This window comes from Pan paniscus, chromosome 12 (assembly GCF_029289425.2).
Source record: "Pan paniscus chromosome 12, NHGRI_mPanPan1-v2.0_pri, whole genome shotgun sequence".
Classification (NCBI taxonomy): domain Eukaryota; kingdom Metazoa; phylum Chordata; class Mammalia; order Primates; family Hominidae; genus Pan; species Pan paniscus.
The window spans coordinates 23,614,411-23,638,450 of NC_073261.2; the positions used below are offsets into that span (position 1 = coordinate 23,614,411).

The 24,040-nt window shown below is 35.7% G+C and overlaps 2 long non-coding RNA genes across 3 annotated transcripts in view; one reads left to right on the top strand and one right to left on the bottom strand.

Annotated features, from left to right (window-relative positions):
• LOC117979250 (uncharacterized) overlaps positions 1-24,040 on the top strand; it is an 87,083-nt gene that overhangs the window by 45,686 nt on the left and 17,357 nt on the right. The window lies entirely within an intron of this gene.
• Positions 9,971-24,040, bottom strand: part of LOC117979249 (uncharacterized) — a 126,193-nt gene continuing 112,123 nt past the window's right edge. For both annotated transcript variants that reach the window (XR_004670010.2, XR_004670011.2), the window contains one exon: positions 9,971-10,378. This is a non-coding gene — a long non-coding RNA (uncharacterized LOC117979249). The remainder of the gene's footprint in view (positions 10,379-24,040) is intronic.

Here is a 24,040-nt window from a genome sequence, read left to right on the forward strand (position 1 = left end):
GAATCTGGCTATGATTTTTAGATATGACACCAAAAACATAGGCAAAAAAAAGATCAACAAGAGATCAAATAGATAAATTGGATTTAATTGAGTTTAAAATATTTGAGTATTCAAGGACATTGTCAAGTGAGTAAAAATACAACCCACAGAATGGGAGCAAATATTTGCTGATCATACATATGATAAGGGATTAATATCCAGAATATATAAAGAACTCTTAAAACTTGTCAGTAAGAGACAACTCAATTAAAGCATAGACTTAAATTAGACTTATCTTCAAAGCCAAAGTACCTGGAATTTGCAAATTCTTTGAGATAGAAAGTAATTGCATAGAGATTTACCAAGGGCGTGGAAGAGCCGTAAAGGGGAGTTATTTAATGGCTATAGAGTTTCTGTTTGAGATGATAAAAAAGTTCTGGAAATAGTGGTGATGGTTGCCATGCATCATGAATGTATTTAGTGCCCCTGAACTGTACATCTCTATGGTTAAAATGGCACATTTTATATAATGTATGTTTTGCAACAATAAAAAAGTGAAAAAGTAATTAAATGCATTCCTAGAGAGACAAAAGTTGAGAAAATCTATTGCTAGCTAACCTGCTCTATATAAAATACTAAAGGAAGTTCTGGGGGCTTGAAGAAAATGATGTCAGATGTTAACTGAAACATACAAGAAATAAATAAATATGACCAGAAGTGGCAATATGTGGATGAATATAAAATTGCACAGATGTGAGTGTGTGTATACAGGCACACCTGGGAGATATTGCTGGTTTAGTTCCAGACCACCAGAGCAAAGTAAACTTTTTTAGTTTTTCAGTTCATATAAAAGTTATGTTTGCACTAAACTATAGTCTACTAAGTGTGCGACAGTATTATGTCTTAAAAACAATGTATATACCTTAATAATTAAAAATATTTTATTGCTAAAAACTGGTGCCACAGAGACACAAAGTGAATAGATGCTGTTGAAACAAGTGACGCTGATAGGCTTGCTGGATGCAGGGGCTGCCACAAACCTCTGGTATGTAAGAAATGTAATATCTGTGAGTTGCAATAAAGCCAGACACGATCAAACAAGGTATGTCTGTAGTTGTTTTGGGGAGCCACCAACTGTACCCGCATATGACTAAGAAAATACATTTTAGAAATGGTTTAAAAAGTAATTTAAAATTGCATTGAAATCTCTCTCAACACAAAACAAGGCAGTAAAAGATAAACAGAACAAAAAAGTCAATGAGACAAATAGAAAACAGCAAAAAAATCCCAGAAGTAAATCCAATCATATCAATACTTAACAATAAATTTAAGTGAAGTAAATGCTTTGATCAAAAGACAGACTTAAAACTGGACACAAACTGAAGTACATGTATACGCTATATACAAGACATACTTTAGTTTTAAAGAAATGTGACATTTTGTAGGGAAACTTGCCTCAGAAAACCATGGATTCTGAGTTTATTTGCCGTAGTTTTTCTTTAGCTATGGATATCTTGCCATGGTTATTCTCAGTATAAGATATTTTTGTACTAGCAAATGTAATTATTCCAACTGGCAATATCAGAGCAGTTCACTTGCCCTCTGCCCTCATTCCCTCACCCCTAGGAAAGTTCTTCAGTAAAAGGAGTGAATAGATCAGAACCTAACTGCTTTAACTCCTTCCTCACTTCGTGAAAAGCTTTTCTTTGGTGTACAGTTAAAAGTGTAACTGCTTGTAGAATGGTTAAATTTGAAATTATTATTATTTTAAATTATGTACTTTCTTAGTTTTTTTTTTTTTTTTTTTCTGAGACCAAAGCTGCGTCTACCCAGGCTAGAGTGTAGCTGAGACTACAGGTGCACACCACCACGCCTGGGTAATTTTTGTATTTTTTTTATAGAGACGGGGTTTCCCATGTTACCCAGGCTGGTCTTGAATTCGTGAGCTCAAGCAATTGGCCCACCTCGGCTCCCAAAGTCCTTAGATTACAGGCGAGAACCACCGTTCCTGGCCTCTTATTATTTTTAAACTTTGTTTATTGCCTCCTCTGTTTCAGAAATTTAATCTTTGCACCTTGTCTTCCATTTTGTTCATCTTCTTTTGAATGATCTTTATCTGTATTTTTTTCCTGCATGCTGCCTAGCTGCTTGCATACAAATCGTTTCCATAATCTGATTTTATGATTTCTTAAATTGTTATTTACTACTTAAAACAATAATTCAAATTATGCTACTAAGAAAGAAGGTTTTTTTTGTTTTTGTTGTAAAGTTGCCTCATGTATCTTTTACAAAATTTTCTTTACAAATAGCAGAAGTCATTTTCATAAAACGTCAGGTGTTTTTTCAGAACGAGATTGACTTCCATGATATTTGTATTTGCTTCACCTCTTATTTAGTTTTTTTCCATGCCTTTTAAATTGAACTATTGAGTAGTTTTAGATTCACTGAAAGGTGGCAAAAATAGTACAGAGAGTTCTCATATAACCCACACCAACTGTCCCCTATAATTAACATATTAGCATGGCACATTTTTCATAATTAATAAGCAAATATTGATATATTTTCCATTTAAGTTCATACTTTATTCAGATCTCTTTAGTTGTTTAAGTACTGTCATTTTTCTCTTCCAGGATATCATGGGAATATCACACCACCTTCGGTTGTCACGTCTCCTTAGTTCATCTCCTTAGTTCATATCAACTGATATCAGTTTCTTAGACTTTTCTTGTTTTTGCACAATAGCTTATTTTATTAATTGTGGTAAAATATACATAATCTATAATTTACCATGTAAACATTTTCAGTGTACAATTTATTGAAATTAAGTATGTTCACGATGTGCACCCATCACAACTATTCATTTTTTTTTTATTATACTTTAAGTTCTAGGGTACATGTGCACAACGTGCAGGTTAGTTACATATGTATACATGTGCCATGTTGGTGTGCTGCACCCATTAACTCGTCATTTAACATTAGGTATATCTCCTGATGCTATCCCTCCCCCCTCCCCCGACCCCACAACAGGCCCCAGTGTGTGATGTTCCCCTTCCTGTGTCCATGTGTTCTCATTGTTCAATTCTCACCTATGAGTGAGAACATGCAGTGTTTGGTTTTTTGTCCTTGCTATAGTTTGCTGAGAATGATGGTTTCCAGCTTCATCCATGTCCCTACAAAGGACATGAACTCATCCTTTTTTATGGCTGCATAGTATTCCATGGTATATATGTGCCACATTTTCTTAATCCAGTCTATCGTTGTTGGACATTTGGGTTGGTTCCAAGTCTTTGCTATTGTGAATAGTGTCACAATAAACATATGTGTGCATGTGTCTTTATAGCAGCATGATTTATAATCCCTACACTGTTGGTGGGACTGTAAACTAGTTCAACCATTGTGGAAGTCAGTGTGGCGATTCCTCAGGGATCTAGAACTAGAAATACCATTTGACCCACTACTATTCATTTTTAGAACTTCTCCATCCTTCCAGACTGAAACTTTGTACCTATTGTAAACTAAAAATAAGTCCTGAGGCCCCACCAACTGAACAGACCCCAGCTTGCCCAAGGGGACCCCCAACATCCTTAAAACTGAGTTCCCAGCCACAGTGGGATGGGCGGTCAGATGCACCTCTTTATGGTTATGCCTAAACCATAGGCATAACCTCCTCCTTTTTTATGGTGTAGGCATAACCAGCCTTAGTGTTAAAATAGAGTTCATGAGACTGACCGAACAGACTCTTCCTGGCAATAAGACACCGAATTATAAACAGGACCTCAGGCCATGCCAGGCAAGGGTGAAGTCACAACTACACTTAAAAAATAAACTATATCCCTAACTGCCACGAGGTTTTTCTTTATCTCTAGCACCTAAATAACTACTGTCCTTGAGAGAAGCAAGATTAAAACAATTACAACTCACCCAGTTCGCAGACATTTGACTAACTGACTCAGTTCACAGACATTTGATTAACTGACTCCCTTTTCCACCAGCCTTAACTACAGCTTTCATCGGATAAGCGACTGATTTCATCAACTTTCTCCTGGTAAAAGACCGCTGACCATGGACTGGTTCTGGGCTGGTTTACAGAGGCATTCACAGGGCTTTGTATCCTGAAAGGACCTTTTGATGTAGAGAGCTTAACTGTAACACATCATATGTTAGGCCTCCACCCCAAAGTGAACATGCATGGTATGTTACACACTTTTGTTCAATATGTGTGTCAGGACCCCCTTCATGAATATTCATAGCCCTCCCTGTAACCTATTGAATATATATGTTTAGCCCCTGTGTCCAGCATAAAGCTCCTACCCCAAACTCTGCTCCTTCTAAGTGCCTGTCTCTGATCTTGGCTGGAAGCACATTTCTCAGCTTGTGGGGTGGCCACCTTGCCCCCTGTAACCCTTTACAAGAAATAAGTCTCCTCTCCTTTTCTAAAATTATAAATTCTGAGTTTTTAAAAGTTGACACTATTAAACACTAACTCCCCATTCCCACCTCCCCCTAGGCCTTGATAACCATCATTTTACTGTTAGTATCTGTGAATTTGTCTACTCGTTCTAGATACCTCCATAAGTGTAAACCTACAATACTTGCTCTTCTAACCCAGCTTATTTGACTTAGCATAATGCTTTCAAGATTCATGTACTAGAATTTTCATTTTTTAAAAAGAATCAATAATATTTCATTATATGTATACACCACAGTTTGTTTATCCTTTTATTGATTGATGGACATTTGGATTGTTTTCACCTATGGCTGTTGTGAATAATGCTGCTATAAACATTGGTTTGCAAATATCTATTCAAGTCCTTGCTCAGTTATTTTGGGTATGGACCTGGATTATATGGCTGTTCTATGTTTGACTTTTGATAAATTGCTCTACTGTCTTCCATAGTGTCTGAACTATTTTATATTCCTATCATCAATGCACAAGTTTACTGATTTATCCACATTTTGGCTAACATTTATTATTTTGTATTTTTTTTTTGGATATGCCTATGGGTATAAAGTGGTCTCATTATGATATTAATTTGCATTTAATTAGCAATTCCTGATGTTGAATATCTTTTCATGTGCTTATTGTCCATTTGTACATCTTTATTGGAGAAATGTCTATTTGAGTCTTTGACTATTTTTGAATTGGGTTATTTGTTCCATTGTTGTAGAGTTTTAGGAGTTCTTCATATATTCTGGATATTAATCCTTTATCAGTTATGTGACTTCCAAATATCTTCTCCCAATATATGGGTTGCTTTTTTATTCTCTTAATAGTTTCTTTTGATACACAAGTTTTTAATTTTCATTAAGTCCATTTTATCTATTTGGTCTTTTGTTGCCTCTGCTTTTGGTATCACATTCAAAAAATTACTGACAAATTTAATGTTTTTAATATTTTTATCTATGTTTCATTCTTAGAGTTCTATAGTTTTATCTATTTATTTATATTTATTTATTTTTTCAAGACAGAGTCTCACTCTGTCACCCAGGCTGGAGTGCAGTGGTGCAATCTCGGCTCACTGCCACCACTGCCTCCCAGGTTCAGGCTATTTTCGTGCCTTAGCCTCCCGAGTAGTTAGGATTACAGGTGTGCACCACCATGCCTGGCTAATTTTTGTATTTTTAGTAGAGACGGGTTCCACCATGTTGGCCAGGCTGGTCTTGAGTAAGAGTTCTATAGTTTTAGATCTTACATTTAGGTCTTTCATCTATTTTGAGTTAATTTTTGTACATGGTGCAAGGGAGGTGTACAACTTCATTTCTTCGCATGTGGCTATTCAGTTTCCAAACATTATTTGTTGAAGACTGTCCTTTCCCCTACTTAATACTCTTGGCATCCTTGTTGAAAATCTTTTGAGCATATATGTGAAGGTTTATTTCTAAGTTCTTTATTCTATACTATTGATCTATATATCTTCCCTTGTGGCAGCTACCACACTTCTTAAAAAATTACTCTACCTGCCCCCATCTATTTACTTTGTATTGTATACTTTGGGGAGTTTAGTGTTTTTATTTTTTTAAATAAAAATAAATAAGGTAGTGCATCAGAAGATAATCTATTTGAGATGCACGTTTATGTATTTATCTATCTGTACCATTTTCACCATTTTTAAAATTGACACATAATAATTATAAATATTTATGGACTCCATGTATAGTGATCAAATTAGGGTAATTAGCATTTGTTAAAGGACACAAATTTACAGCTTGATAGGAGGAATACATTCTAGTATTCTATAGCAGTGTAGAATGAATATAGTTGACGATAATAATATATTATATAGTTTAAAATAGGCTGAAGGAGGACATTGAATGTTCCCAATGCAAAGAAATGATGCACGTTTGAGGTATACATTTAATTGAAGAAAAAAAATATATATATATGTATATATATTGTTTTTGTTTTTGTTTTTGTTTTGAGACAGAGTCTCGCTCTGTCGCCCAGGCTGGAGTGCAGTGGCTCGATCTCGGCTCACTGCAAGCTCCACCTCCCGGGTACACGCCATTCTCTTGCCTCAGCCTCCCGAGTAGCTGGGACTACAGGTGCCCGCCACCGCGCCCAGCTAATTTTTTCGTATTTTTAGTAGAGACGGGGTTTCACCGTGTTAGCCAGGATGGTCTGGATCTCCTGACCTCGTGATCCACCCTCCTCGGCCTCCCAAAGTGCTGGGATTACAGGCATGAGCCACCGCGCCTGGCCGAAGAAAATAATTTTTAAATTCACTGCCATGAGTCACGTATTCTGCCTGTGGTTTGTTCTACAATCAAGATAAAGTTAGGGCTGTAAGATAGCCAGGTTTGTCTCATATTTATGGCCAAAACACCTTTTTAATGTGATTCACACCTGTGGTAATTCTATCCCAAATAGTCTATTTCAGGATGGAGTTACCCAGGTGAAACCACCCTATCAACATCACATGACCGACCAAATCCTAATAATGTCAATGGATATGGAGCAGACCATTCTCCAGATCCGTCTATGACCAAGGTTCAGTTTTTGGTAAGTGAAAAATTTTAGATCTGCTCTTGGTCATGTATTGGAGCAAATCCCATTTTTGCAAAATACCCCATGATTTTAGGAACATGCTCAGTTGTTGCCATTAGTTTTGCATCCTGTCAGGGATTTTCACCTTCCCAGAAGCCTTCTTGTACAGTTAATAGGACATTGAAGGATGGAACTCTCAGAAACTTTTATTTTACTACCCTCCTAGTTGTCTTATCATAAGTTCTTATTGAAACCATAATTCATTACTATTCTGGAGTTCCATGTCATGGCAGTGGAGTCTACAATGCACACAAAAAAGTCACACAAATTTTTGTTTCCGGTCTCTTGTATTTTGCTATTTTAGTTGCAAATGGGAACATTTTGGGAAGAGACATCATTTAAAGACAACATACCTCTCTGGTATTCATTTGGTAATTATTAATTGATTGTAATATTATTTATTTATTTTTATTATAAATTGACTATTATTGTCTAAAATTTATGGGGTATGAAAATACAATGTGGAGTAATTAAATCAAGCTAGTTACCGTATCTGTCACCTCAAATATTTAAAAATTTTCTAGCGAGGACATTTGAAATTACTTTTGAAATGCACAGTACTCTATTTTATTTATTTATTTATTTATTTATTTATTTATTTATTTATTTTTGAGGCAGAGTCTTGCTCTGTCACCCAGGCTGAAGTGCAGTGGTGCGATCTCGGCTCGCTGCAACCTCTGCCTCCCAGGTTTTAGCTATTCTCCTGCCTCAGCCTCCGGAATAGCTGTACAGGTGCACGCCACCACACCTGGCTAATTTTTGTATTTTTAGTAGAGAAGGGGTTTCACCATATTGGTCAGGCTGGTCTCGAAGTCCTGACCTCAGGTGATCCGCCTGCCTTGGCCTCCCAAACTGCTGGGATTACAGGCGTGAGCCACTGCGCCCAGCCTCTATTTTTAACTATAGTCACCACGTTATGCAGTGGAACTCAAAAAGGAGGAAAAGATATTCTTCCCGTCTAATTGGGATTCTGTACCTTGTGGCCAACATTTCCTCATTTTCCCTGCCCCTCAGCCTCTGTGACCGCCACTCCAAAGTCTGCTTCTATGAGTTCAATTATTTTAGATTCCATACGTAAGTGAGAACATATAGTATTTGTCTTACTGTACCTGACTTGTTTTACTTAGCATAATGTTCTTCAGTTCCATTCATGTTGTCCCAAATGACAGAATTGTCTTTTTTTTTTAAGGTTGAATAGTATTTCATTTATCCATTCTTTATCCATTGATTGACTGACAGACATTTATGTTGATTCCATAATTTGGCTATTGTGAATAGTGCAGCAGTGAACATGGGAGTGCAGATATCTCTTCGACAAACTGATTCAAAATCTTTTGGGCAAATACCCAGACATGGGATTGCTGGATCATATGGTAATTCTATTTTTAGTTTTTTGTGGAACCTCCATATTACTTCCCATAATGATTGTGCTAATTTACATTTTCCACCAACAGTGTGCAAGTGTTCCTTTTTCTGCACAGCTTTGTCAACCCTGTGTTATCATTCAGCTCTTCGATGAAACCATTAAGACAGGTGTGAGATGATATCTCTTTGTGGTTTTAATTTGCATTTTTTGAATGATTAGCCGTGTTGAACATTTTTCCATGCATCTGCTGGCCATTTGCATGTCTTTTTTTGATAACTATCTAGTCAGACTTCTTGCCCATTTTTTAATTTTTTGTTTTGTTTTGTTTTCTGCTATTGAGTTCTTGGAGCTCCTTATATACTTTGGTTATAACTCTTTATCAGATATGTGTTTGCTAATATTTTCTCCCAACCCTTAGGTTGTTTTTGCAAACTGTTAATTGTTTTCTTTGATGTGCAGAAGCTTTCTAGTCTGATGTAATCTCGTTTGTCTACTTTTGGACTTGCTGCCTGTGCTTTTGGAGTCAAATCCAAAAAAATCATTGCCCAGACCAATGTCATATAGTTTTTCCCCCTCTGTTTTCTTCTAGTAGTTTAAGAGCTTCTGATTTTATGTTTAAATCCTTAATCCATTTTGGGTAGTTTTTGTGTATAGTGTGAGAGGTAGGTCCAATTTTATTCTTCTGCATGTGGAAATGCAGTTTTCCCAACACCATTTATTGAAGAGACTGTATTTTTCCCATTGTGTATTCTTGGCAGCTTTATAGAAAATCATTTGTCTGTAGGTATGGGTTAATTTCTGGGTTTTCTATTCCATTGGTTTACATATCTTTTTTGCCAACACCATGCGTTTTAATTACTATAGCTTTGTAGTATAGCTTGTAATTAGATAATGTAATACCTCCAGCTATGTTCTTTAAGTAAGCCACTTTCAGAAGGCAGTTCACTATAATAAAAAGTAGGCTTAGTACCTCTTCTGTGTGATCATAACACTCAGTAAATAAATCAATGATTGCACTAGCCACATTGAAATGTAGGTCCTGAGTTTCTTGATACCTTTATTTTGGTCTTACTCATATTTGTAAACTAACAGCACTTAATATGCAGCAGGTGAAAAATGAATCTACATTAAACTCACTATTGATCAAATACTAATTTAACTTTTTCTGTATAACATGTATGCAGACAGACAGACACTGAAAACAGAATAAGAAAAATACATGTATGTGTGTGTGTATATATATGTGTGTATATATATACATGTGTATATATGTGTATATATACACACATATATGTATATATACACATATGTATATATGTATGTGTATATATATACATGTGTATATATGTGTATATATACATGTGTATATATGTGTATATATACACACATATGTATATATACACATATGTATATATGTATGTGTATATATATACACACACACACATGTATCTGTAGTTATTGAGCTTATATTTTAAATGGAATATGTTTGTTTTAAAATAATCACCAAATAAGGAGAATATTGTAAGTTTTGCTGTGAAGAAAAAAGTACATGTTTTAAGTGTAGATGATAGAACCTTTATTTTGTCTCTATAAAGAATGAATAAATATGGTGAAACATTTGTAATGTAATTATAAAGATCTATATCAATAATTGGAAATACCTATTTAAAAAACAAAATATGAATAGGCCAAGATTAGTTCAATTGCCGAAAATGAGAATGCAGTAATTGACAAGGAAGGCTCATAAGTGCAATTAATTGGCAAAAGGTGTAAAATTAATGAAAGTCATTTAAGGAAGTTGGAAGATCTTCTTAAGGGTCCTTTTTTTCTAAATTGGTCACCCTCTGCACAGTGTGATTATCCCCGTTGTTCTTTGCTTGATTGGGCACAGACCTCAGAGCAGCCTGTGATGATGCACGCTCTCCTAGGATGGTCTCAATAATGAACACGCATTGATGTAGTGAGTTCTTGTAGTAGCTTTGCTTTTCCTGGCAGAAAGAAATGTGCTTCATTAGAGTAAGTGCAGATTTTTCTCCAAACACTATAAATGGCCCTACAGACCTTCTTCTCAGATAGATTGTGATCAGCTCTGAGGCTTTTTCATCTTTTCATCTCTGCCTCTCTAGTATCTATCAAGTACTCAATACTAATTGGTAATCAGCAAATAGTAGTAGAATAAATGAACATTTATATTCCTAAAATTTGTTAAATAAATAAATTGATATATTAACTATAGAATGTTTTTAGTTAATAGTTTGTATTTAAATTTATGTTTACTTTTGACATTGCCACATATAACTACATAGCAAGTAATTATAGAATATCCGTTTGTATGCAAAAGTTTATGGGTGAAAGCATAAATATGCCTGTAATATGTGCAAACATTTTTACCATATGTGTATACACATATGAACACACACATACAAACATGTATGGTGCCATTTTAATATAAGGAACCACTGCCACAAGGCACATGGCATTTCAGTACACATATAGAAGATGTATAATCTCTTGCTGATAAATACTTAGGCCAATAATTTCCTGGAAACCTCATGTACAGGTTTTTGAAGACTCTTGAAATTCGCTGGGTTTCCCCTGCCAAAATTATGATAAATTGTCAGGGTGGAAAGTTTACACACTTAAAATGATTAATTTAATTTAAGCTTCTTGTCCTCTTGTGGACAACTAATTATACAAATAACAATATTGTTTTCAGATTTTTTCTGATGTCATTATAAATAAATTTAAAAATATATATATTTCTGATGTCATTATAAATACATTTTTTAAATATATTTATATTTGTAGTTGATATATTTATATTAACTGTTTTTTGTATTATGAAAATCCAAATGTGTATCCCGAAGATATATATAACATTTCCAGTATACATGCACATGTAACATTCACACACACACACACACACACACCCCCACACGAGCACTATAAAAACCCAAATATCCTTTTATTTTGTCATCATACCCATCTCCTGGTAATTCTGAGCTGCTGCTAGAAACCCGTGCCACTTTATTCATTGTGTCCTAGTATTGATGGCATGGAAAAAATCCACTGAGAAAAAATACTAATTTCCCTCATTGCTACAGTATTTTTACCCTTCTTTCTACATATTCTGTATCTTTTTTTCCTATTTTCACAACTTCTATTTTCAAATCCTAAGACTCATTTTTATAAATTAAAATGTACAAAATGTGAAGATGATAATGAGATTTCATGGCAAAACTAAGTAAACACTGCAACATTTTTATACAAATGAATATTTATCCACATACAGGATATAGCCTATGATTATTTATTTTGAAAACAATATGTTTTCTAAAAATTCAAACAGATTTCAGTATTTGTTTATACATATGTTTTAAGTTATAGCTAAGAGGACAGTTTACAAGAGTGATTTCGTATAAGATCCTCTGCAACTTAATATTTGTAGCAAAATCATAACTTCGGTGAAATTTATTAGAAGGTGAAATTGCATTAGGATTTTTAATGGAACTGGTGCCAGGTTCCATGTCCCCCTATCGATAGTTTCGTCCAATATACAATAGCCATGAAAACACAATGCTTTATGTTAATGAAACTTTGTCACCATCAAAAGTTATTTATCAGTGTCTGATAGTGTTAGGTGATACATATGTACTGATACAGGGAAACTTATGTTAAGATTCCGGTCCTCCAAGGCAGTGACATTAAATATTAGCAGGTAGAAAATTTTGCCTCAGATGCTGCCATTTAGTGATAATGCTCATTTTACTTCAGTTCTCATTTTGTGGATAATTTACACTCCACATGAGGTTAAGACCTAATCCATTTGCTTGTTATCCTGTATTTTTAGTTATCCTTGTTAAGCCAATATTCTGCACAATATCTGGAAAGTCTTTGGAATCCCAGGCACTTAATTACGTAAGATGAGTTTACATTATTAACATAGAAGGGCTATAGAAACAAATGAAGCTCTTTCAGTGAATAGAAAGAAGAAAATAAAAATTGATCTTTAAAGAGAATATTGAAGCTTATTATTTTCCTCCTCTGCTCCCTTCTTTGACATTTTAAGTTGCCTATTTGGGGATCTTTCTCTCATTACTAAATATCTTCAGAGAGCAACCCAGCTCTGCAGCTTCAGAATACAACAGGAAGAAAAGAGAACACCGAAATAGATCCCACAGTGGAGGACAATAAAACTTGATTATGTTCTCACAAAATTCCCTGCTCCCTTTTCTTTCAACTCAAAGGTATAGAGTTAAAGATCACGTAAATTTTATAGACCCCCGAAATCCCTTTTTTAACACATCTAAGTTTCTGAAAGGTTAAGTACTTCCTAGTTGAGCAGTTTCTGAATGAGGTCCTGCATATAAACACAGACACATTTCTTTTGTGTATATCAAAATACATGTCTGGACTGACATTTTCTGTCCACCATTGTAACCATGCCTTACTTGTAAAGATGTGGGTGCAAAGGAATTTGGGCGCTATTTTAAAAGGCAGCCACCTAAGCCAATTTCAGCAGCAAATTAACATTTAGGGACAATAAGAAACCTATGAATGTTGCAAAAGGAGAAAAGAATAGCACTACAGGGATAGGATGAAGCATATAAAAAGTTACCTTACTCTAGAAATGAAACCTTTAATTATGATGCCTGTGAGAAGAGTGACCTGAATGAAATGGAACGTAGTTGAATGAGCCGTGGAAGGTTGAGAATTTGAGTCCCCTTTGTAGATGGCAATAGAAATAAATTCAGCCTTCCCCTCTCCTGTCTCTATCATCCTAAATATGAGGCTCTGTTTCTATATTAGCCTTTCAAAGATACTTTGATCTGCATTTTCCACTCAACCTTGTTTGCAGTTGAGTTTTGTTAAGTTATGCTTAGTTATCAATAATCAATCATAAAAGGATATTGGGAAACCCACTAAGGGGAAAAGTTCCACAGCAACCTGTTTCTTGTAGGCTGAAAAGATTGCTAAGCAGATTCTTTCCTTACTTATTCACTAGTTTTGTTTTTTTTTTTGTTTTTTGTTTTTTGTTTTTTTGAGACGGAGCATCACTCTGTTGCCCAGGCTGGAGTGCAGTGGTGTGATCTTGGCTCATTGCAACCGCCACCTCCTGGGTTCAAGAGATTCTCCTGCCTCAGCCTCCCAAGTAGCTGGGATTACAGGCATGTGCCACCACACCTGGCTAATTTTTGTATTTTTTGTAGAGACAGGGTTTCACCATGTTGGCCCAGCTGGTCTCAAACTTCTGACCTCAGGTGATCCACCCACCTCGGCCTCCCAAAGTGCTGGGATTACAGGCGTGAGCCACCTTGCCTGGCCAGCAAACTAGTTTTGACAGCATACTATATGTCAGCCATACTCTAGGCTCTGGAGGTATGAATACTGAATAAAACCACAGAGTCCCTTCTCATAAAACTTTCATTCCATGGGTGAGAGATAGCCATGAAGCAAACAGGCAAGTATGCATTAAATTCCCTCCATTCAAAAATCCATAATTGTTCACGCTTTAATCTTTGACATTGAGGTTCATCTTACAATTGAGCTCATCTTATATTCACTTTTGGCTAGGTGGCATTTGTGATATGTAAACTTAATTATAATTCTTCATATTTTAGATATTTGAGTCATATGAGTTATGTCCATTATACCACACATGTTGAGTTTATTTGCCATGTAAAAGTATTTTCTAAGAGACCACATTATGACATGACATCAATGCCAAAATTTTTATGCAGAAATGCACAGATATAAACCAACAGGACATAAATTTAATATTTGTTAGACAAATATTCGTTATTGGAAGAATACCTGATTTCTATACTTTCCTGCAGAGCAATAAGCTTTATCATGCTATGGCTGAGAAAACAAAAGTACCTATATATAAATAAAGCTGTTGATTTATTTTCCAACTGAGATGTATGCAAAAGGCACTGAACTAATACAGACCAAGCAATACACCAGAAGGCAGTGCCAAGACCATAATATGAGGCAAGGCCAAAGTCAGGGTGAGATTCAGCCAATTTTAAATGCAAATAGTTTATTACTTACATCAATGCCTAATGGGGGCCAGCTCCCTGCAGTCCTTGTTCTAGGTAGCAAAAATGATATCAAAACCAAAGATGCTAGGACACAATCCAGCGTGACTTATGGGACATGCTGAGGCTCAGGAACACAGCCTAGACCTTAGCTGAACAGTTGTAAGGTCTGAAGCTGTCCCTTTACGGGGAGGAGCAGAAACCTGAGAGGCAATGAGAAACTGACTTATGATGCCTCCCAAGGTAGACAGGGAGACCAATGCAAGGAGCTTTTTGGCAGGGGTGGGAGGGTGGAGGGAGAAAGGGTCTCATTCTGTAGCTCAGGCTGGAATGCAGTGGCACGAGCAAGGCTCACTGCAGCCTCAACCCTCTGAACTCAGGTGATCCTACCACCTCAGCTTCCTGAGTAGCTGGGACCACAAATGCGTACCAAGACACCCAGCTAATTTTTGTATTTTTGTAGAGATGAGGTTTGGCCATGTTGTCCAGGCTGATGTCAAACTCCTGGGCTCAAGCGATCCATTCACCTTGGCTTCCCAAAGTGCCAGGATTACAGGTGCGAGCCACCATGCCCTGCCACAAGAAGCTTTTGAGGCAGCTCATTACAAGCCCCCCATCCTCTCTTCTTGCAGAGATCATAAGGTGTTCCTAGGTAGATCTGTGCAAGATCACCATGGCACCATAGCAGAACAGTTTCCCTACAAGCAGCAAATGTGGCTATACCCCTTGGAGGAGAAAAAGTTCTTCAGAGTAATAAGAGGCTGGTGTGACAGATTAATGTATTTGACATTAGTCAAATCAAAAAAGCATCCATCAAAACTTGTACAATATTCAGGAGCAGAGAAGAAAATGCAAAAGTCATTACTAGAGCATTATTTTTTAGAAAAAACACCAAATTATTAATAGCTCTTGAATGTACAAAATATGATATTGTGTAGAAAATCAGGGATATAGACAATTTACTCTTTCTTAATGTGAACAAGTTTTAGGAATAACTCAACCTTTTTTGTTTGTCCTTTTCATTTTTTTATAAGTATAAGGGTGACAGGTGATAGAAATCCATGTTTAAGTATGTCTAAAAGAGCTCTCTTAGTATGATTAAAATAAAAATTCAAATCAAATACAGTATTGTTTCACAGTTTAATTAGCAGTATAATGTTGGGAATAGGTCTCCAAAATCTGGCCATAAACTGGCCCCAAAACTGACCATAAACAAAATCTCTGCAGCACTGTGACGTGTTTTTGATGGCCATGATGCCCACGTTGGAAGCTTGTGGGTTTACCGGAATGAAGGCAAGGAACACCTGGCCCACCCAGGGCGGGAAACTGCTAAAGGCGTTCTTAAACCACAAACAATAGCATGAGCTATCTGTGTCTTAAGGACATGCTCCTGCTGCAGATAACTAGCCCAACCCATCCCTTTATTTCAGCCCATGCCTTTGTTTCCCATAAGGAATACTTTTAGTTAATCTATAATCTATAGAAACAGTGCTTATCACTGGCTTGCTGTCAATAAATATGTGGGTAAATCTCTGTTCGAGGCTCTCGGCTCTGAAGGCTTTGAAACCCCTGATTTCCCACTCCACACCTCTATATTTCTGTGTGTGGGTCTTTAATTCCTCTAGCGCCACTGAGTTAGGGTCTCCCCAACCAAGCTGGTCTTGGCAGTATATTTTCTTTCTTAGTGATACATAAAATAACCATGTATCTTACAATCATTGCAACTTATATTTAATTAAATAGTTTATGTAAGGGGGTGATAAACGCTATGGAGAAAAATGAAGTGTGGTAAGATGGAGAGAGAAGTAGGGAAGCAGAGACTATCTCCTAAAAGACATCAGAGGAGCCCTCTGTGATGAAATGATATTTGAACAGAGACCTGCAGGAAGCAAAATTGGAAGCCATGTGGATATCTGGGAGAAAAATATTCTAGCCACAGGTTAAAATACTTACAAAGATCTTGAGACCAGAACTGGCTTGGTGCACCTGAGGAAGAGCAAGGAGGCCTGAGTGGCTCCAGGATTGTGAATAACAAGAGGAGTGCTGTTAGGTGCCGGAGTCAGAGAATCAGCAAGGCGGGAGGTTGTACAGGGTCTTCAGTGCCATGGTTAGTACTCCAGCTCTTTCTTTAAGGGAGAGAGGAAGCCACTGGAGAATTATGAGGATAAGCATGACATGCTCTGACTCATGCCTCAAAAGCATCATTCTGGCCACTATTTTGAAAATAGTAATAAAGAACAAGTAGAAAGTGGGGAGATCTTTTAGTAGGTTTGAGCTTTGGTAGTGATGAAGATGAACAGAAGCATATACTGAACATATTTAAAAACTAGAGCCAACAACATTTGCAGATGGATTGGATGTGGGATATGTAAGAGAAAGAATTAATAAATGACGCTCAATTCTATGACCAGAGCCACAGGAAAGATGAAATTGCCACCTGCTGAGGTAAGATGGACTATGGGGGAAAGATGAGAAAGCAGGAGCTGGAAGTTCAATTTTAAATGTGCTATGTTATAGGCTGGGCACTTGGCTTGCGCCTATAATCCCAGCACTTTGGGAGGCGGAGGCAGGTGGATCACTTGAGGCCAAGAGTTCAAGACTAGCCTGTCCAACATAGCAAAACCCCATCACTACTAAAAATACAATAATTAGCCAGGCGCAGCACATGCTTGTAATCCCAGCTACCCAGAGGCTGATGCACGAGAATCACTTGAACTCGGGAGGCAGAGATTGCAGTGAACCGAGATTGTGCCACTGCATTCCAGCCTGGACAATAGAGCGAGACTTGGTCTCAGAAAAATAAAAATAAAAATAAAAAAATAAATAAATGTGTTACACTATAAACATCTTTGATTGTCTATCCAGGCGGCAATGGCAAATTGAAAACTGGATGTAAATGTTTGGTGGTCAAGCAACATATATGAGTAAGATATTAATTTGGAAGTTATGAGCATATAGGCTTCTTCAGGAATGTCTCCTATATTTCCTTCTAGTTTAAATTCTGGTGAAATCTACACCCATGCCCAAATACAGAGAAGAAGAGGGCCCTTATGCCTCTCAGGTAAGTGCCGACAGATCCCGATGGTTGAAGAACCAGGCTTTCTGAGGGAGAGGCTGTTCTTTGGACCTTTTTCCCTTCTTTCCCTGCCTCCGAGGTTGCCAACTCTGTGACTGGTTCATCCTGCAGGGACTGGCTGTCATCTAGCCACTTGAGTTTACAAGCACACCCAGTTTGTTTTATAATGGGGAATCACACTGTAATTATAATTTTGAAAAATGTGAAAAATAATCAACCTGTCTTCAGTCCATTGACCACTTGAAAGGAACCACTGAAAGAAGCTCTTCGTCAATGTTTGAATAAGCAGTACCAAATAACAGCCATCAGTACTACCAGCACTGAATGGTCTACAGAAATAAAATATGATACTCATTGAACCTTAGGTTTCTCATGAAATAACAGAATAAAATATGGTGACATCGTATGAGTAAAATAAGCACATTATTTTTATTATTGCCAGCAATATTGATGATATAAAAGTGACTAGCAAACATTTTTTTTTGTTAAAATGATAGAAAATTTTCTCATTGATCACGTATAAAGAACACCATGATGAAAACTACAATTACGTCTTTGGTTTTCATTTGTTTGGAATTAGCGAGTACTTGTGTTTCTGGTTAAAACCATCCCTTAATTCAGCAATTCTTAAAATTCCCCAGAGAAAGGATAAATATTTGAAAAGACGTTTTCATTCTACAGTGTACTGTGCTTATATCATCAGGTAACTTTGATACAAATGTTAGTTTGGGGGATTAGGGAACAAAAGCAACATATTCAAATGAATTCCTTCAATATTAAAAACAGATATCGACTAATGTACCAGGAATTTTACTCTTGCTGTTCATTTGAAGTTCTCTTCTGCCCTCGTAAATCAAAAACTCATCCAAATGATATTTTCAGTATGTGCAAATGTGAATATGAGCACTGTTGCTTGTAAATAGGGTGGATTTTCTCAGAGCTCAACATCACTATTGATGCGTTATTTTGTGTTAGAAATGTAGTAGCTGATTGGAAATCATGCCTAAAGTTTTTCTAGACCTCTGTTACATCAATTTTTAAGAAATTAGTAACCACAGCTCCCCTTCCTATTTAGGTTTATTTATTTTAACAATAGAAACCAAAATCTTTTACTTTCCAGAAAATTTCAGGAAAATATCACTGATTTGGGAGCTTGGTTTAAAAAAAAATAAGTTTCAGGAAACAAAAGGACTGGCAATGCTTAATTTCTTAAGCTAAGTGATGGTATGTGGATATTTATCATATTGTTCACTATACTGTTTTGGAGGCTAAAATATTTCATAATCAGAAAAATATGGGCTTGTAGTTGAGCCATTCAAAAACTGAGTATATAAATAGTTTTTTACTTATGAAGGTGACCATAAATTTCTCCACATATGTCATGGCTACCTTTGTGCTCACAACTTAATTTGTAATTGACTCTATTTTACATTATGACTGGCAAAACCAAGGAAGACCATTGAAGGATGCTTGACTTTCCAAAGTGGGTTAGAAATGCTTAAGTTGCTTCCCCGCCCACTCCCCCACCCACTTTTAATTGCTTTATCTTACCTACCACCAGCCAGTAACAGCAGAGTACAGTTTGAGGAACATTCTGGAATGGTGTAGTGAGAAACTCTGTAAATCCAGCCCTCCATTAGAAGCACTGAAACTGTTGGCAAAAATTGTCAACATTAAACTTTAAACTTTTCCCATCTCTGGAAATTAACCAAAGGCTTACAACACTCTGAAAAGCATTAATTAAAACAAAGTTGCCAAATCTGGTTAAGAATAGAAGGGTCAGTGGCTTTCACTTTGGCCTACTCCCATTCTCCTCTCTCAAGTGCCTCACAACCTTGAAAGCTGTTTGCCTCAAAACCAAGCAGTTGTAAAAGCCAGCAGGCTGGAAGTCCCTGGATGGGGATGGAAATTCCTCAAAAGATGCCACCCCCAGTGCTTTACCACTATCTGACCTGTCTTGAAGCTCCCTGGAAAAGCCCCATTTGGGGGCATTGTCATTATTTGACTTGATTCAGAGCTTGCTTTGCAGAAAAAGCCCTATCTCTGGGGTGTTTCTCAACAAACCAGTCAGCAACAATTATTTAATATTGTAGCAGTCTGAGCTGCAATGCCAGCTGGGACAAACAAGAATCTGACTCAATAAAAAATAGAAAATATTAATGGACTCGTAACAAGTAAAGAGATTAAATTAGTAATTCAGAAACTTCCCACAAAGAAGAGACCAGGCCCAGATGGCTTTACTGCCAAACATTTAAGAAAAATTAATACAAATCCTTTACAAAACTCCACCAAAAAATAGAATAGGAGGAAACATTCCTCAATTCTTTCTATGAAGCCACCATTACCCAAATATCAAAAGTAGACACAGACATCACAAGAAAAACAAAACAAAACAAAAACTAAAGACCTAAATTCCTTATGAATATAAACACAAAAACCCTCAACAAAATGCTAGCCAACTGAGCCCATCATATTAAGAAGAATTATAGAGAAAAAGAAAGAAAAGAAAAAAATTGATTAATTGGGCTTCATCAAAATTAAAAAACATTTTCTTTGTTAAAGACCCTAATAAGAGGATGAAAAGGCAAGCTACAGAACGGGAGAAAATATTTACAAATTATACATCCAGCAGAGGATTCATAGCTGGAATACATAAAGAACTCTGAAATTTTAATAGTAAAAAAAAAACCAAATATTCCTATTAGAAAATGGGTGACAGACAGGAAGGGATGTTGTGTCAAAGAGGGTAAACAGAGGGCAAATAAATAAATGAAAACATGTTCAACATCATTAGCCATTAGGGAAATGAAAGAGAAAACCACAATTAGTTATTATTCCACACATACCAGAAGGCTATTTTTAAACAAACAAACAAACAAACAAACAAACATGCTATAAAGGATGTTGAAAACTGCATGGTTTATTTATTGTTCATGGGAATTTAACATGGTACAGCCAGTCTGAAGAAACATTTTGGAATTTTTCTTTTAATCTAAACATGTAATCATTTTACAATCCATCAATTCCATCCTTGAGCATTTATCTCGGAGAAATGAAAGGGATATTCACATAAAACCCAGTACATGAATGTTTATAGCTATTTTATGCATAATATCTCCAAACTGGAAACACACAGATTTCCCTCAAAAAGCAAATGGGTAAATAAACAGTGGAAAATCGACACTGTGGATTACTACTCAGTAAGAAAAAGGAGCAAACTATTGTTACACGCAAAAACCTGAATTAATCTCCAGAGAATTGCACTGAATAAAAAAGGCCCTTCCCCAAATGTGACATAGTATAATTTCATTTATATAACATTCTTTTTTTATTTTTTAATTTATATCATTTTATTTTTATTTTTTCTTTATTTTTATTTTTTATTTTATTTATTATTATTATACTTTACGTTGTAGGGTACATGTGCACAATGTGCAGGTTAGTTACATACGTATACATGTGCCATGCTGGTGTGCTGCACCCATTAACTCGTCATCCAGCATTAGGTATATCTCCATTCTTGAAATGACACAATCATGGAAATGGAGAACAGATTAGTAGTTTCCAGGAGTCAGAAACAAAGGTGGGTTGAGAGAGAAGGTGACCGATGTGTTTGTAAAGGGGCACTACGAGGGAGACTTGTCATGATGGAACTGTTCAGAATTGTGAATGTATCCATATCAATATTCCAGGACTGATATTGTACTATATATCTATATGATATTACATTGAGGGGAATTAGATGTAGGGTATATGCAATATTTCTATATTATTTCTTTTTAAAAACATATTTTAGGTTCAGGGGTATATGTGCAGGTTTGTTACATGGATACATTTGGTGTACAGATTTTTTGTTAGCCAGGTAATATGTATAGAACACTACAGGTATTTTTTTCAATCCTCACCCTCCTCTCACCCTCCACTCCCATATAGGCCAAGGTGTCTGTTGTTCCCTTCTTTGTGCCCATATGTACTTGGTGTTAAGCTCCCACTTATAAGTGAGAACATGTGGTATTTGGTTTTCTGTTCCTGTGTTAGTTTGCTGAGAATAATGGCCTCCAACTCCATCCATGTTGTTGCAAAGCACATGATTTTCATTCTTTTTCATGACTGCATAGTATTCCATGGTCTATGTGTACCACTTTTCTTTATCCAGTTTTCCATTGACAGGCATTTAGGTTGATTCCATGTCTTTGCTATTGTGAACTGTGCTGGGATGAACACACATAGGTATGTCTCTTTATGGTAGAATTATTTATATATTTTTGGGTATATACCCAATAATGGGACTGCTAGGTCAAACGGTAGTACCAGTACCATGCCGTTTTGTATAGTAGGTAGGCAGAATAATGATACTTGGCTACACATCAAGGGGGAATCCAAATTACAAATGAAATTAAATTTGCTAATCAGCTGTCTGAGATGAAGAGCTTATTCTGGATTGTCAGGAAGGATCCAATATAATTACAAGATTCTTTATAAGCAATAGAGGGAGGTAAGAGAGCCAATGACCCAATGATGCGATGTGAGACGTGCCCTACCATCTATTGCTGTCTTTGGAATGGGAGGAAAGTACAAGCCAAGGGATGCAGAAATCCCATTCAAGCTGGAAAAATCTAGTAAATAGATTCTTCCCTAGCACTTCCAGAAAGGAACTCAGTTCTCTGACCGCTTAGTTTAAGCCCAGTGAGGCCTATTTGAGACTTGTGACCTTCAGAATTTTAAAATAACAAATTGTTTTAAACTGCTAAATTGCAGTAATTTGTTACAGCAGCAGTAAGAAATGATAAACCATGTTAATAGAGAACAAAAATCACATGATTATGTCAATAGAGTCAGAAAAAGTATTTGATAAAATCCAATGTTCTTTTGTGATAAAAATACTCAACAATCTAAGAATAGTAGACAACTTCCTCAGTTTGATAAAACGCATCTACGAATAACCCACAGCGAACATAGCGCTTTATAGTAAAAGACTGAATGTTTCCCCCATAAGTAGCAAAAAGACAATGACGTCACCTTTGCCACTTCTTTAAAATATTTTTATGTTTGTTCTAGCCAATGCAATTTAGTAACAAAAAGAAATAAAGGACATTATTCTTGGGAAAAAAGAATAAAAATATATCTACTTGCAAATGATATCATCTTATAATTAGAGAATCCTACAGAATCTATTAAAAACTGTTAGAACTAGTAAATGAGTGCAGTAAGTTTACAGGATAGAAGATCAATATAAAAAATGAATTATATTTCTATGCCTGAGAAATTAACAAACTGAAAATATAATTAAGAAAATTTCATTTACAATAGAATAAAAAATAAAATACTTAGAAACAAATTCCAAAAGGAGCATTAGACTTTCACACTGAAAATTATAATATATTGTTAAATAAAATTTAAAACAATTTAAAAATGAAGGGAAAGGCAGCTAAATTTCATGGATCAGAAGACTTAAAATTTTTAATAGGGTAATATTCCCAAGTTAATCTACAGATTCAATAAAATCACTGTCATAAACCCAGATGGCTTTTGCTGAAATTGATAGCATATCTGAAAATTTATATGAAAATACAAAGGTTTTGAAAAAACAAAAAATCTTAAGAGGAATAACTTTCTGATTCTGAGGCTTACCAAAAAGCTCAGTAAACAAGATACTGTGTAATGGCACAAGGAGAGATGTATATGTTAATGGGATGGATCTGAAAGTCTAGAATAAACTCTTCATTATAGCCAATTGGTTTTTGAAGAAAGTGCCAAGATGATTTAATGGGGGAGAAATATAGAATAGTCATTTCAAAAAATAGCATTGGGACAACTGGATATTCACATGCAAAAAAGGAAAAGAAATCTAGATTTCTGCCTTACATCATATGTAAAAATTCTTCAAAATAAATTGTTGACCAAAATGTAAGGTCTAAAATGACAAACTTATCAGAAGAAAACATAAGAGTAAGCATTCATGACCTGGGGTTAGGCAATGTTACATTAGACATGACAACAAATCAGATGCACAAAAAGAAAATAAATAATTATTGAACTCCACCAAAATTAAAAACTTTTGTTCTTCAAATATACTATAAAGACAATAAAAGAGATAAGCTATAGCCTGGGAGAAAAAATTTGCAAATCATATAACTAATAAGGGACTTGAACCCAAATATATAAAGAACACTTGCAATTCAATAATAAAAATGATAAATAGTCCAATTTAAAACTAGACAAATATTTGAATAGAAAATTCTTAAGAAGATACGCAAATCATCAATAAACACATAGAGTGATAATTAACATCATTAGTCATTAATGATACCACTTGACACTTACTAGGATTGCTAAAATCAAAATGTCTGACTACAGCAAATGTTGGTAAGGATGTGAAGAAATTGAAACCATCATACGTTCCTGGCAAGAATGTAAAATATTCCCAAAATGGTTTGACATTTTCTTAAAATATTAAACATGAAATTGATCTATGGCCCTGTAATTCTATTCAGAAATGAAAGAGAAATGAAAACGTATGTCCACATAAACCC